Here is a 12979-nt window from a genome sequence, read left to right as displayed (position 1 = left end):
AGACAATCCTGAGAACAGCAAAAAAGGAGCCACTCATCATGTACTTTTGTACCAAGGTCCTCAATAAGATCAGTTTCTCTCATCAGAAACCATGAAGCCCAGAAGGCTGTGACACGACAGATTTTAAAGTACTGAAGTAAAAAAAAAAAAAAAAAAGCAAGCAAGCAAGCAAGCAAGCCCTGTCAACTAAACATTTTATATCCAGCAAAACTATCCTCCAAAAAAAGATGAAGGAGAAATTAAGACATTTCCAGATGAACAAAAACCATTCATCACTAGCACATCTACCCTGTAAAACAATAAATGGTATCCTTGAGGCTAAAATGAAGGGACAGTAACTCAAATCCATATGAAGAAATAAAGAACCCTGGTAAAGGAAACTACATAGGTAAGTATAATAGGCAGGATAGGTATATTTTTTGTTTGTAACTCTTATTTTTTTCCTGATGTAAAAAAAAAAAACCTACATAAAGCAATAATGATAAATCTGTGGGGATGGGCAGACAATGTATAAAAATGTAATTGTATTGGAGTGCCTGGGTGGCTCAGTTGGTTAAGCGTCCGACTCTTGATTTTGGCTCAGGTCATGATCTCATGGTTTGTGAGTTCGAGCCCTGCATCAGGCTCTGTGTTCTGACAGTATTGAGCCTGCTTGGAATTCTTGCTCTCTCCTTCTCTCTGCCCCTCCCCTGCTCATGCTGCACACTCTCTCTTTCTCTAAATAAATAAATAAACTTAAAAAAATGTAAGTGTATGGCAATAACAACACAGAAGGGGGGAGAATGGAACTATATAGGAGCAAAGTTTTTGTATATTATTGAAACAAAGTTAGTATTAATTTGGACCAGAATATTAATTATACTCCAGCACAACCACCAAGAAAAAAGGGCATGACCAACTTTGTCACATGCGACTGATAGTTTAAGATGAGCCCTGAGGATTGACTGGTTGGTTTGGCAACATTAACGTCACGGGTGCACAATTCTGGGGGATGGCAGGGGGGAAAGCTGACTAGGTTGGATCAGGTAGAATGGGAGAAAAGGAAGTAGAGAAAATGAATATAAAGAGTTTTGCTGAAAATGGGAGCAGAGAAATGGAGATGGGGTGAAGGGTGAGAGGCAGCTCAGCAGGTTTGCATGTTTGTGGGAAAGATTTGGAGTGGGAAAAATTGATAAGTGCCTTCTCTGTCTCTGTCATTAGGAAGATTTTTGGAGATCAGAGGGGGATTATTGGAGCATGATGCTTCTCACCCAAATGTCCCAGGCACTGGCATCTTTGGTTATTGGGAGAGTACGTATACATTGAATAATACTGTACTAATATATCGCACCCATTAGAAAACATATACAAATCGGGGTGCCTGGGTGACTCAGTCGGTTAAGCATCTGACTTCAGCTCAGGTCATGATCTTACAGTTTGTGAGTTCGAGCCCCACATCAGGCTCTGTGCTGACAGCTCAGAGCCTGGAGCCTGCCTCGGATTCTGTGTCTCCCTCTCTCTCTGCCCCTGTCCCCGCTCATGTTCTCTCTCTCTCTCTCTCTCTCTCTCTCAAAAATAGATACACATTTAAAAAAGAGAAATATTTGTGGATGTGCAAGTATTAAAAAAATACACAAAATATAAATATTTAGAAGCTTAAGAAAAACTTGAAAAAATGTCTTGTTAATGAAGATGACATATTCTATAATCATTAATACCGCAAGACACTCAAGAGTGAGGTGCATAGGAAATGAAATCCGTATTTCAAATATCATCTCGCTAATTTTGAATTTTTTGGCTGTTTATCAGCTACGGTTAAAAGTCATCCTTGCTCTTGTGAAGGTTCATATGAACAGCAGTCATGACTTTTCCTGTCATGACTGTATTAATTGTTTTCTTGTTCTTCACCCCGCCTGAATTAATTAATTAATTAACTTATTTATAAGTAGGCTCCACACCCAATGTGGGGCTTGAACTCACCATCTTCAGATAGAGTTGGATGCTCTCCAGACTGAGCCAGCCAGGGGCCCCAACTTTTTTTTTTTAATGTAAAGGTGCCAGGATATAAAAAGATACAAAGTAATATGAACCCCAATATATCCATTATTCTCCTTCCATGATTATCAACCCTTGCCCTACCCTGTCACATTTTGAAGCTAGTCCACTACATTGTATTATTTTATCTGGAAATAATTTCGTGTGTATCTCTTCCGTGTGTGCAAGGAATCTTTGCAAAAAAACAACTACAATGTCATTATCATACCTTGAAATGTAATTTCCAGGAATCTTTAAGTTGCAGTAGTGGGGGAATCTGTTTTGCAGTAAACACACACACACACACACACACACACACACACACACACACATCCCCCATAGATCAGGAAAGAGAGAAATGCGTTTTTAACATAATAAGGCTGAGGTCATTTCGCAAGGAGTAAGGTCCAAATCATGTTAATGTGGCGGATTCCTTCTTTGCACAGACTAGCAGGGGACACATCTCTAGTAAACTAGATTGGTGGCCGTTTAGAAAAACTCTTTATGGTAGGGGGTTATGTTGATCTTCAGGTCCTTTAGAGAAAAGCGACCCCTGGCTTTGCAGGCAGAGAACTGAGCTGGCATGAAGCAAGCCTCATCCGACTCATCTAAGGGGGTGGAGTTTACAAACTACAGAAAGGGATGAACGGGGGGGGGGGGGGTCCCCTGACCCTAAGGACCGGGCGAGGGTCCCAGGCGGGCAGGGGTCCAGGAAGGGGGGCAGTGTGAGGGAGCAGGGTGGGAGGCAGCAGGGGGCACCTGTTGAAGACTTGACCCTTGGGGTTGACCTTTCTCTCCTGCTAAAGTCCAAGTTCCCAGTTCTTAGCCCTGTCCTGCTTGGGGCAGCTATGCCCCTCCCCATAACCCCCTAAGTCTCCTCGAAGTAAACTTTGTGTTTCAGGTGCAGAAGTGAGGGGGGACGGGGTCAGAATCTGGGCCGCGCCCCGCAGGATCCGCTCTCCTGGGGACGAAGCCCCCTCCCCGGGAAGAAGGGGCTCCTTCTTGGGGCCACGGGCCATACGGAACTGGGGAGCTACGTTCACCCCTGGATTTATTATGCCACCCCGCCCCCCACTCCGTGTGGACGGATGGGTTTTGATATTTTTCCAAAGATTTCAACGTTTATTCCCAAACAGTCTCACACTGGACCACCTTAGGCTTGGGTGACGGCCGAGGACAGCTCCGCAGTCCCGCTCTCGGGGGCCCTCGGGAAGGGGATCAGCCCGGCGGGGGGGGGCGCCCCGCGAGCTCCGGCCCGGAGCGGGGGTGCCTGCGGAGGGCGCGTCCCGGGGACACGCCCCCCCACCTTGCCCTGCGGCTGGGGCCGCCTAACTAGGGCAAAGGGCAGCACGGATGGGGGGTCGGGCGGGGCCTGAGCGGCGGGCGGCCTCCCATTGGCCTCCCTCGCTCCGCCCTCGGTCCCGATTGGTTACGGTGTGAAGCCGGAGACGGCGGCGCGGCCAATGAGGGCGCCCGCGGGGCGGGGTCGCGGAGGCCCGGAGCACGGGCGCGGGCGAGTGGGTAAACAGATCCGGGGCGCGTGCGGCGCCGGCGCTGCGGCTGCCGAGCGCGTGGAGGCGGCGCGAAGGTGACCGCGGGGCCCCGCTTCCTGCCGCCGGGTAAGCCTGCGGCGCGTCCTGCTCGCCCTCTGCGCGGGCCCCTTCGGCGCCCTGCTGCAGGCCCGCGGCTTCCCCGCCGCGAGTTCCGCCTACCCCGGGCCCCGCTCGCGGCGCCTCCTGCCCTGGCGGGCCGCGGGGTCCCTGAGGCGCGCAGAGCAGTCCCGGTGGCCGCCCGGACGCCTGGCCGTCTCAGGCTCGTTCTCTTCACCCCCACCCTCCGTGCGCTGTGTCTCAGGGCCTCTGCGCGTCCCCGGCTGGAGGCTTGTGTCCGAACTTTGACCCCCTGGGCCCGGCCCAGCTGTTGGGTCTCACAGGTGGCGGCTGGCGGTGTACTTGGGAAAAGAGGCCCTTCTTGGTCCCTTCCTCCGTTCGCTTCTCTGGGGCCCGTCCCCCTACTTCTCCAAGCACTGGGGTTCCTGGGAGTGGTTTGGGCTACATTGCCCGCCCTGGTGCCTTTCCCCCGCCCCAGCAAGCCCCCTGCCGCACCCTGCCCATTGCCTCCCCCTCCCCCCACCCTCCCGCGTGCCCTGGGGATGGGGGATGCAGCAAGGGCAAGTCTGGGTGCAGGTGCTCTCCACGTGGTTGAGAGATGCCAGCCTCCTGAAGGGCGACAGACTTTGGGCTGGGCTGGCTCTCAGCCTGAGCTGGACGCTACCCATTGGAAAACTTGTGGCGCTCACTTGGCCCTTGGGTGTGCGTGACAGAGGACCGAAGAGCTGGGCCTGCCAAGCCCCACTGGTTGCCAGAGATCCGAGCGTGCATGATGCCAGCCCGCCAGTTGTCATGTTGTGGCTGGACAGGTCACCCCGCAGGAGGGCCCTTCCGAGAAGAGACAGGGCGGGTGCTGTTGGTTCACAGGACCAGCATCTTTAGGACTCTGGCGACGGCTCTGTATTTTGTTCAGCCTTGCAAAATAATGCAGGCAAAGCAGGGTTATTACGATTTTGGGCCTGACCTTGGGGAAGTCGAGGGCAAAGCGAAGCAGGTGGTCTGAGGACTTCCCTGTGTGATGCGGGAAAACAGGGAGTTTTACTCCTCAGACCGTTGACGTTCAGACCGGAGAGTTCCTTGTTGTGGGAGGGTTGACCTGTGCGTTGTAGGATGTATAACAGCATCCCAGCCTCTATCCACTATACAGATGCTGGTAGCACCCCCGCCCCCGCCAGTGGTGACAATCAGAAATCTCTCCAGCTGTTGCCACATTGTCTCTCCGGGGGCAGAATCGCCCTTGGTTGAGAACAATTGACGTGAGACTGTCACAAGAGTGTTCTCATGTCGCCAGTGTTCTCATGAAGCTGCTGTTCCCTGCCTGTGAGTAGTTGAGGGGTTTAGGCAAAGGGTCGTGTGGTCCCCGTGCCCTAAGCCACTGATGGAAGCCCTGTCAATTGGGCTTTAAAGGGGATTCCACACCTGCCCCTGGAGGAGTAGGAGGGAGGAGGGAGGAACGCCCGGACATTGACTTGTGCCTGCTGGGTGCAAGGCAGTGAGTGGCTGGCTGGGTTCAGAGTGCAAAAGTGGAGGCTGGCGGTTTCTATCTTTGGGGGCTTTGCGAGACGGTGGGGGATAAGCATAGGAAATGACCGTGGGGCGGTTTGTAAATGGTGAGCAAAACAAGTTTCAGCTTCTGAACCCTGGCAGAAAGGCCAACTCATGTATCCACAAGTGGCGTTTCCAAGGTGACACTTTAGTTATCTTGCGTGTTGTGATGTAGGAGGGGGCCGGCCCGTGTGCGCAGAGAGTAAGCAGCCACATTTCAAGCACGTGCGTGGGGATGTTAACGTGTGTTCCTCCACGAGAGAGAGTGCAGCGTGGGCACATGTGTCCTTCGTAAAGTTCTTTTATGGTCGATCGAAGCGTCCGAGTCAAAGACGGTCATGTCGGAGAAAGATGCTTTTACTTCTGCATGTAGATTTTGCCTTCAGGATAACCTGGAATTTCCGTCCCAAAGTTCTAAGTGCCAAACCGATGGGGATGCAGAAAAGCTGAAAAGCAGTGATTATTGCATAGGGTGAGGAAAAACATCTCAAGTCTCCACCTCCCACAAATTTCCCTTTCTTGTTCATCGATCCTGGGGGGATGTGTCAGGATTTTCCCATAACGTTGTTTGGTCAGTTAGGCGGCGGCTGGGTGCCTTTTGTTGCCTGTAGAAAAGGATCTGGGCAGAGAGGTCACTTCTCCTTTCTCAACAAGAAGTTTAGAGAAGTCCAAACTTGGCAGGATAATTTTCCGCCAAGAGCCACGGACAGTTGAGTCATTATCTTTGCCGGTTGAAACAAGAGCCGTGTGCAAAATTAGACAGGAATATTTAGAGAGTTGTCTTGCTCTGACAGTGGCATCTGGAAATAGTTCGTGCATTCCTGCCGAATAACAGCCAGGAACTTGGGGCCCGTGGAAAAGAGAGAGCGCAGTGGGGAGCACAGGGGCCCCTTTTGTCGAGAGTTGTATCTACAAGAGGGACGACATCTGCCGATCCTGAGGCGGGGCCAGGACCCTGATGCATCTGGGGGCTTCTCGCTGCACTTTGCAAACCCGAGTGGGTACCCGCTGGTCTGTCGTAAGCGATATTGCTCGTTGTGGGGTTACAGACTCCTGAACCCTTGACCTTTTGCTTTGAGGTCAGGGGCCCATAGAATAAAGTCAGAAATGACCCTGGAAATGTCTTTTTATTTTTCATACTTGGGCGTGATTTGTTTTTAGTGTGTGCATGTGGAGAAGATTCACGGGAGAGCCGAGTGATTTTCGCTCAGATTGACATTTCAGGGTGTAACGGAACAGCGATTGTGTTCTTGTCCTGAGAGCCCTAGACTTGCATGTATGTGTATGTGTGTGTGTGTTTTAAATGTCCTCCTATTCCCACCTGGGCTGGGGGAGAGGGGCTACATTTGGTCCACACCTGGAAAATCCTGTGTCCCTGCGGGTCAGTGCCCCTCCGTATCCTGTCCCTGAAGAAAAGCCCACCCTGCAATCTGGAATTTCCTCCTCATTGATTGGTTGACTGCCTTGCGCCTGGTGTTGGGAATATCAAAGTGAACAGCACTTGGGTCTCTGACCACAGGGAACTTGTAGTAAGGGGGGTACAGATCCCATCTCACGGCCCTCTGTGTGGTTTAGATTAGGGGCTCTGGGGGGGAAACTGTGAAGACTTTTTGGACAAGGAGTGTTGGGGGAGGGCTCTGAGGATGAGCAGGGCATCCGCAGGAAGAGGCAGGAGTTTGAGGGGTCAGGGGTCAGTGCTTCCCAGACTCTGTGGCAAAGGACCAGGTTTTATTTTCCCTCAGTTTGTTTGAGCGGTGCGTGCAAAGCAGAGTAAACATGTCACACGATGCTGTTGCTGTAGAAGTTTCTAGGCGCTCACTCCTCTTACTGCATGGAGCACGTTACCCGTCCAAGACTCCTGTTTGAGTAGCACCCGTGGCTCCCTGAGCAGGGGCCGTGGGGTGGGTGAGTGCAGGCTGGTGGGAACAGTTGGGATGAGCTCTCATGTTTCCTGTTGAAGCAGCCTCTGTCCTCCACCCTCACGATTTGGGTGAGCTTGGGTGAGTTGGGTGAGTTTGGGTGAGTTGGGTGAGCTTGGGTGAGCTTGGTCAGCTTGGGTGAGGTTGGTGAGTTTGGGTGAGTTTGGGTGAGTTTGGTGAGTTTGGGTGAGCTTGGGTGAGTTTGGGTGAGCTTAGGTGAATTTGGGTGAGTTGGGTGAGCTTGGGTGAATTTGGGTGAGTTGAGTGAGTTGGGTGAGTTGGGTGAGTTTGGGTGAATTTTGGTGAATTTGGGTGAATTGGGTGAGTTGGGTGAGCTTGGCTGAATTTGGGTGAGTTGGGTGAGTTTGGTTGAGTTGAGTGAGTTGGGTGAGTTTTGGTGAATTTGGGTGAGTTGGGTGAGCTTGGGTGAATTTGGGTGAGTTGGGTGAGTTGAGTGAGTTGGGTGAGTTTTGGTGAATTTGGGTGAATTGGGTGAGTTGGGTGAATTTGGGTGAGTTGGGTGAGCTTGGGTGAGGCAGAGTGGTGCTTCCACACGTTTTATCTCAGCAGTGGGGTTGGGGCCAGGAGGGCTTGGCGTTGCACTCTTGGCAATTTTCAGCTGACATTCAGCTCAGGCCAGAAAGGGTTGCCGGGCACTCCCGGTCATGAGTCCAGCTGCAGCCTAGGGGGCCCGGAGAGAGACAGAGAGAGAGAGAGAGAGAGAGAGAGAGATCGCTTGCTGCCTTGGTGTGTGCACAGTCTGGGGCACATGGTGCAGGGCCCAGCGGGGTACCAGCCCTCTGCTGCGGGAGCCCAGCGTGGTGTGCAAGCTGGTTCTGCTGGAGAGGACTGGAAAAGTGCCTTCTGTGCCCGGACGCCTAGGTGCTTGGCCTGAAGGACGCGTGTGTTTTCCCCAGGAGAGAAAAGTTTGGAGGCCGAGGCAGGGACAAAGGTCTGGCGGCCAGTGGGCATTGCCAGGGGGAGGGTGCCGGGTGGAAGCCAGGCCGGAAGCCCGGTGAGGCGGCTTGTGAGAAGCGAGGGCGGCAGGGTGGGGGAGGAGAGGTGCAATGCATAGGTTGAAGAGAATATAAATCTGTGCAGGTGGAGGTTCTAGATGAAGCGACTGGTTGGCCGCTGGCGGCTGAAGTTTCGGGAGGAGCTGTTTGGGGCGGATGGTGGTGTCACCGCTGAAAACAGAGTCCGCGGGAGGAGGGGCAGCTGGTTTAGGGAAGGCGGTGATGACGGTTCCGGACACAAAGCGGTTGAGGTGCCTGTGGACTCAACTGCTCTTTGCTCGAAGATATAGTTTGTGTGCAGTAGGCTCACCTTCCTCACGGGCTGTCGTGCAGTTTGACAACCGCATAGAGTCACATAACTGTCACTGTGGTCAGGGCGTAGGACAGATGCGTCGGCGCCCACATTTCCCTGTGCCCCTTCGTCGGTGCCTGTGGGACTTGGGGGGATGATGTGGTGTGTGTGTGTAGCCGGGTCAGTTCTAGAACCGGCTCAGTGGTTGAGATGGCCCGGGCCGAGCGCAGGGATGCGCAGACCTGGGCCAGCCCGGGGAATGGTGAGGGTTGGCGGGGGGCGTGGGGGGGGGAGGGTAGGACCAAGCCTGGGGACCCCCTGAGCTGGGTGGGAGGTGGAGGAGGGACCGGTGTAGGCTGCAGAGCTGGAGCGAGATGTGGGAGTGCATTGTGGGGACCAAGGAAGGGTTTCAGGGTAGGAAACAGAGGGGAGTGGTGTTAGCTGAGCCAGGTGGCCTGAGGCATCCGGTGGCCGTGATGGCTGTGGAGAGTGTTGGGGGGAACCGGGGTCTGCTGAGCGAGAGGAGGCTGGGGGGGGGGAACGGGAGGCAGTCAGCAGGGCGATCTTTATACTTGGCCCAAGAAGGCTGGGGGAGCGGGTTTGTGGACTCGAGCGGGACGGTTTCAGTGGAAGGAGAGAGTGAGGGCGACCGCGCTGGTAGGCGGGGAGAGCGTTCGTGGAGGAAGGAGGGGGAGCTGGGCAGGGAGAGGGGGTCTGGGGGGTGGGAGATGTGGGCCGGGGCTCACAGGCAGTGTCCGGGAAGCAGGGAGGCAGCTGCGGAGTGAGGGAGGCCCTGCGCCTGGGGGGAGGGGCCGGGGGTCCCCAGGGTCGCCTGAGGAGCAGGTGGGTTGTGCCTCCTGCGTCAGGGCCCTGCTCCTGCTTGCCGAGGAGGTGCTTGTTCTGCTGGGCTCGCGAGTGTGTGTGGTGTGCGTGTGAGTCACTTCAAGCGTGAGTGCATGCGTGTGAGTGTGTGTGGATGTGAGTGCACGAGTGTGTGCATGTGCGAGTGTGTTGGTGACCGTGTGTGTGGTGTGAGTGTGCACGCACGAGTGTGCACGTGTGAGCATGTGTGTGCACGTGCAAGTGTGTTGGTGACTGGTGTGAGAGTAAGAGTGTCACTTGGAGTGTGAGTACACACGTGTGGGTGTGAGCGCACGTGTCCATGTGCAAGTGTCTTGTGGCTGTGTGGTGTGAGTGTGCATTCACAAGTGTGCACATGAATGCGAGCATGTGTGTGCACGTGCAAGTGTGTTGGTGACTGGTGAGAGTGTGTACACGAGTATGCATGTTTGTGAGTGCAACCACGAGTGTGTTCATGTGTGTGTTGGTGACTCTGTGTGGTGTGCGCATGCATGAATGTGCATGTGTGTGTGAGCGTGAGAGCACGAGTGTACACGTGTGTTGAGTGTGAGAGCATGTGTGTGCATGTGAGTGTGTTGGTGACTGGGTGAGTGCGTGTGCACAAGTGTGCATGTGTGTGAGTATGGGAGTGTGCATGTGTGAGTGTTGGTGACCAAGTGTGGTGTGCGTGTGCACGAGTGTGCGTGAGTGCGAGAGCACATGAGTGTGTGCATGTGTGTGTTGGTGACTGTGGTGTGAGAGCACGTACACGAGTGTGCATGGTGTGCGAGTCAGCACTTGAGTGTGCACGTGTGTTGGTGACTTGTGTGAGGGCACGTGCACGAGTGTGCATGTGTGAGTGCGAGCGCATGAGTGTGTGCATGTACGCGTGTGTTGGTAACTGGCGCATGTCTGTGTGGGTGCGAGCACGAGAGTGTGTGTTGGTGACTGTATGTGAGTGTGGTGTGAGTGCGCGTGCAGGAGTGCGAGTGGGTGTGGAGGAGAGGCAGGGAGGTGTGTCCTTCCCGGGCTCAGTACTCATGACCACACCCTGGGTGGAAGAGGTGTGTGTTGGGAGGAAGGGGATGCCCCTTCTGCCCCTGGGGGACGGCGGGTTCCCGCCCTGGCGCTTGCTCCGCCCCTCCAGGGCCTAGAAGGGTGGGCACCGGAGTCGTCCTGCGGTTACTCTTCCCAGACCCTGTCGCCCCCGGTTTTCAGAGCGGGCCTGCGCTGAGCTGACCCGGGGTCGGAGTTACTTCCTGTCTGGCCCTGCGCCGGGCGGGCTGGAGGGCGGAGGTCCCAGAGGTCCCAGCCCGGCGCCCTGCGCCCTGCAGGCGGTTACCATTTGGCAGGTGAAGCCCGTGGCTCTGGCTCGCGAGCGTGTTCACGGCCCACATTTGGGAAGCGTCCTGCCGGCACCGCGTGGAGCCCAGCGATGGTGGGCCGGGCCCACCGTCTTCCTGCTTCCCTCTCGATTTCTCCTGAGCAAGGGCTGAGGCAAGATGGGAGCAGTCGGGCCCCCATCCTGCGCTGTCGCCACCCCTCCCGGGGCTCGAGTGCGCACCAGCAGCAGTCACCCTCCCCTCTGCCCCTCCCCTGCCCCCACCCTGCTAGACTGGGATGCCGCTGCTGCCAGCTGGGTGGCTGTGCCCGGGGGTTCCAGGGCGGTGGTGGACGTGGGTGTTTCCCCGTGTGCTTGATGAGGGGGCTCCGCAAGTGAGGGGGAACCCGGTGCAGACCAGTGCTCGCCTCTGGGGGCGGAGGAGGCGCCAGACCCGGTGGGGAGTAGAGAACTGGGTGAGAGGGCTCCCCTCTGATGTGGGGAGGGAGATGGGACAGGGACACAGAGTCACACAGGCCTTCTGGAGGCCACCCGAGGCCATCAAGAGATGAGGGTGGGGGACGACCCCCTGCAGGGTTTGCCATTCTGTCAGGACAGGGAGGATTTGGGCAGAGCAGGTGGTATTCCAGGGGGAGGAGGAGAGAGCAGCACACGGAAGTAGGAAACTCTGTGTGTGTGTGTGTGTGTGTGTGTGTGTGTGTGTGTGTGTATGCGCACACGTGTGTGCGTTGGGTCATCCTGGCAGACACTCTGGGGTGTCGGGAGCGACGGTGAGAGGTGAGGCTGGGAAGGTGCCTTGGGGTCTGCAGTGGAGGGACTGGGAGGCCAGGCCAGGGCCTTACTTCTGCAGCCAGAGGAGAGGGGACATCAGTGAGGTGACTCAGTCCCCTGCCTAGGGGCCTTGTTGCCTCTCTCCCTGCGATCATCTTCCCATTTCTCCCCCTGAGTATAGTTGTCCGTCTCGAGTTGTTCCATGTCTGGGTGAAGTCCCCGGTTTTAAAAAGCACTGGGGATTTTGGGGCACCTGGGTGGCTCAGTCGGTTAAGTGTCCGACTTCGGCTCAGGTCACGATCTCATGGTTCGTGGGTTCGAGCCCCGCGTCAGGCTCTGTGCTGACCATTCAGAGCTTGGAGCCTGCTTCGGATTCTGGGTCTGCCTCTTCCTCTCTGCCCCTCCCCAGCTTGTGCATGTGCACGCTCTCTCTCTCTCTCTCTCTCTCTCGCTCGCTTTCTTGCTCTCTCGCTCTTTCTCCCAAAAATAAATAAATGTTAAAAAATTAAAAAAAAACACTGAAATTTTGCATGCACATCTTGTGCTGGTGTCCCTTTCTGGGCTGCGTGTAGCATGTGGAGGCGTGTGCTGGGTGGCAGTGTGGCATCTGAGGGCCGCGTACCCAGTGTCTCCTTCTGGCTCATACACACCCAGAGGTGGACTTCAGTGTGGGGCCTCTTTCTGCCATTTATGTCTGAGACCAGAGCACGCCCGCCCGGGTGGCCAGGCTCGCTGGGGTGGTGCTGGTAAGCGGACGCTTAGTCCAGGTAACCCGGGAGCTTTCCGGAAGGGGCAGTCTGGCCAGATGGCCTTTGAGAGCCCTGCCAGCTCCGGGATTTCTGTGACTCACGATTTCCCCAACCAGGTGGACATGCTTTTCAGGGCACGAACCTTGCTGTGTCTCCGGGAGAGTGACTGGATTTAAAACGTTGACGTATTGATGCAGGGACAGGTTTCTTACCTGCTTCTGTCTTAGGCCCCCGGGCAGCAAGGAAAGGACAGGAGCCTGGAGTCAGGCCAGTGCGGGAGGGCCAGCACCTGACGTCTTTGGGGCTTTGGGGAGATTTCTCCTGCTTGTCGAGCTTTCTCTCCCCAGCAAACTGGGACGGCCTCTCGCAGGGTTGTTGTAGGGCAAGGAGCGTATTTCATTGAAACAGGAAATGTGGAGTGGAGGTGTTGTGACAGATTAGGAAGACAAAAAGTGATGAAAAGCATTTTGAGGGGCACCCAGGTGGCTCAGTCAGTTAAGCGACCAACTTTCGGCTCCGGTCACGATCTCGTGTTGTGTGCGTCGGGTTCTGCGCTGGCAGCACGGAGCCTGCTTGCGATTCTCTGTCTCCCTCTCTCTCTGCCCCCTCGCCACTCAGGCTTTGTCTCTAAAAACAAATAAACGAGACTTGGACTTAGTGGCACCCCAGGCTGTGCACAGTGCCTGGCACGTAGCCGATGCTCGATAATGGTGTGACGTTGAGCCCAGCCTCGGAAAGGGCTTGCCGAAGACTGGGGCACGTTTACGCTGAAAGCCGGCAGGATGTGGTCGTCGGGAAGGAGAATGTATTTTGAGCGGCTGTGGGACAATCCAGCACCTGACACTTGGTTGGCACTCGGTGCTGTTTGTGGGGTGACCAAAG

At 55.3% G+C, this 12979-nt stretch overlaps 1 protein-coding gene across 1 annotated transcript in view; it reads left to right on the top strand.

Moving 5' to 3' along the window:
- The first annotated feature begins 3553 nt into the window (after window positions 1–3553).
- Window positions 3554–12979, top strand: part of COQ8A (coenzyme Q8A) — a 40101-nt gene continuing 30675 nt past the window's right edge. Inside the window, exon 1 of the mRNA XM_047077125.1 lies at window positions 3554–3632. The gene's annotated coding sequence lies outside the window, so the exon portion shown is untranslated. The remainder of the gene's footprint in view (window positions 3633–12979) is intronic.

Source organism: Lynx rufus, unplaced genomic scaffold, assembly GCF_022079265.1.
Source record: "Lynx rufus isolate CCGP_SWC_20201006 ecotype Redwood Valley unplaced genomic scaffold, mLynRuf1.p SCAF_15, whole genome shotgun sequence".
NCBI lineage: Eukaryota > Metazoa > Chordata > Mammalia > Carnivora > Felidae > Lynx > Lynx rufus.
Note: the sequence above shows the minus strand (reverse complement) of the source record. Positions and strands in the feature narration are given on the sequence as shown.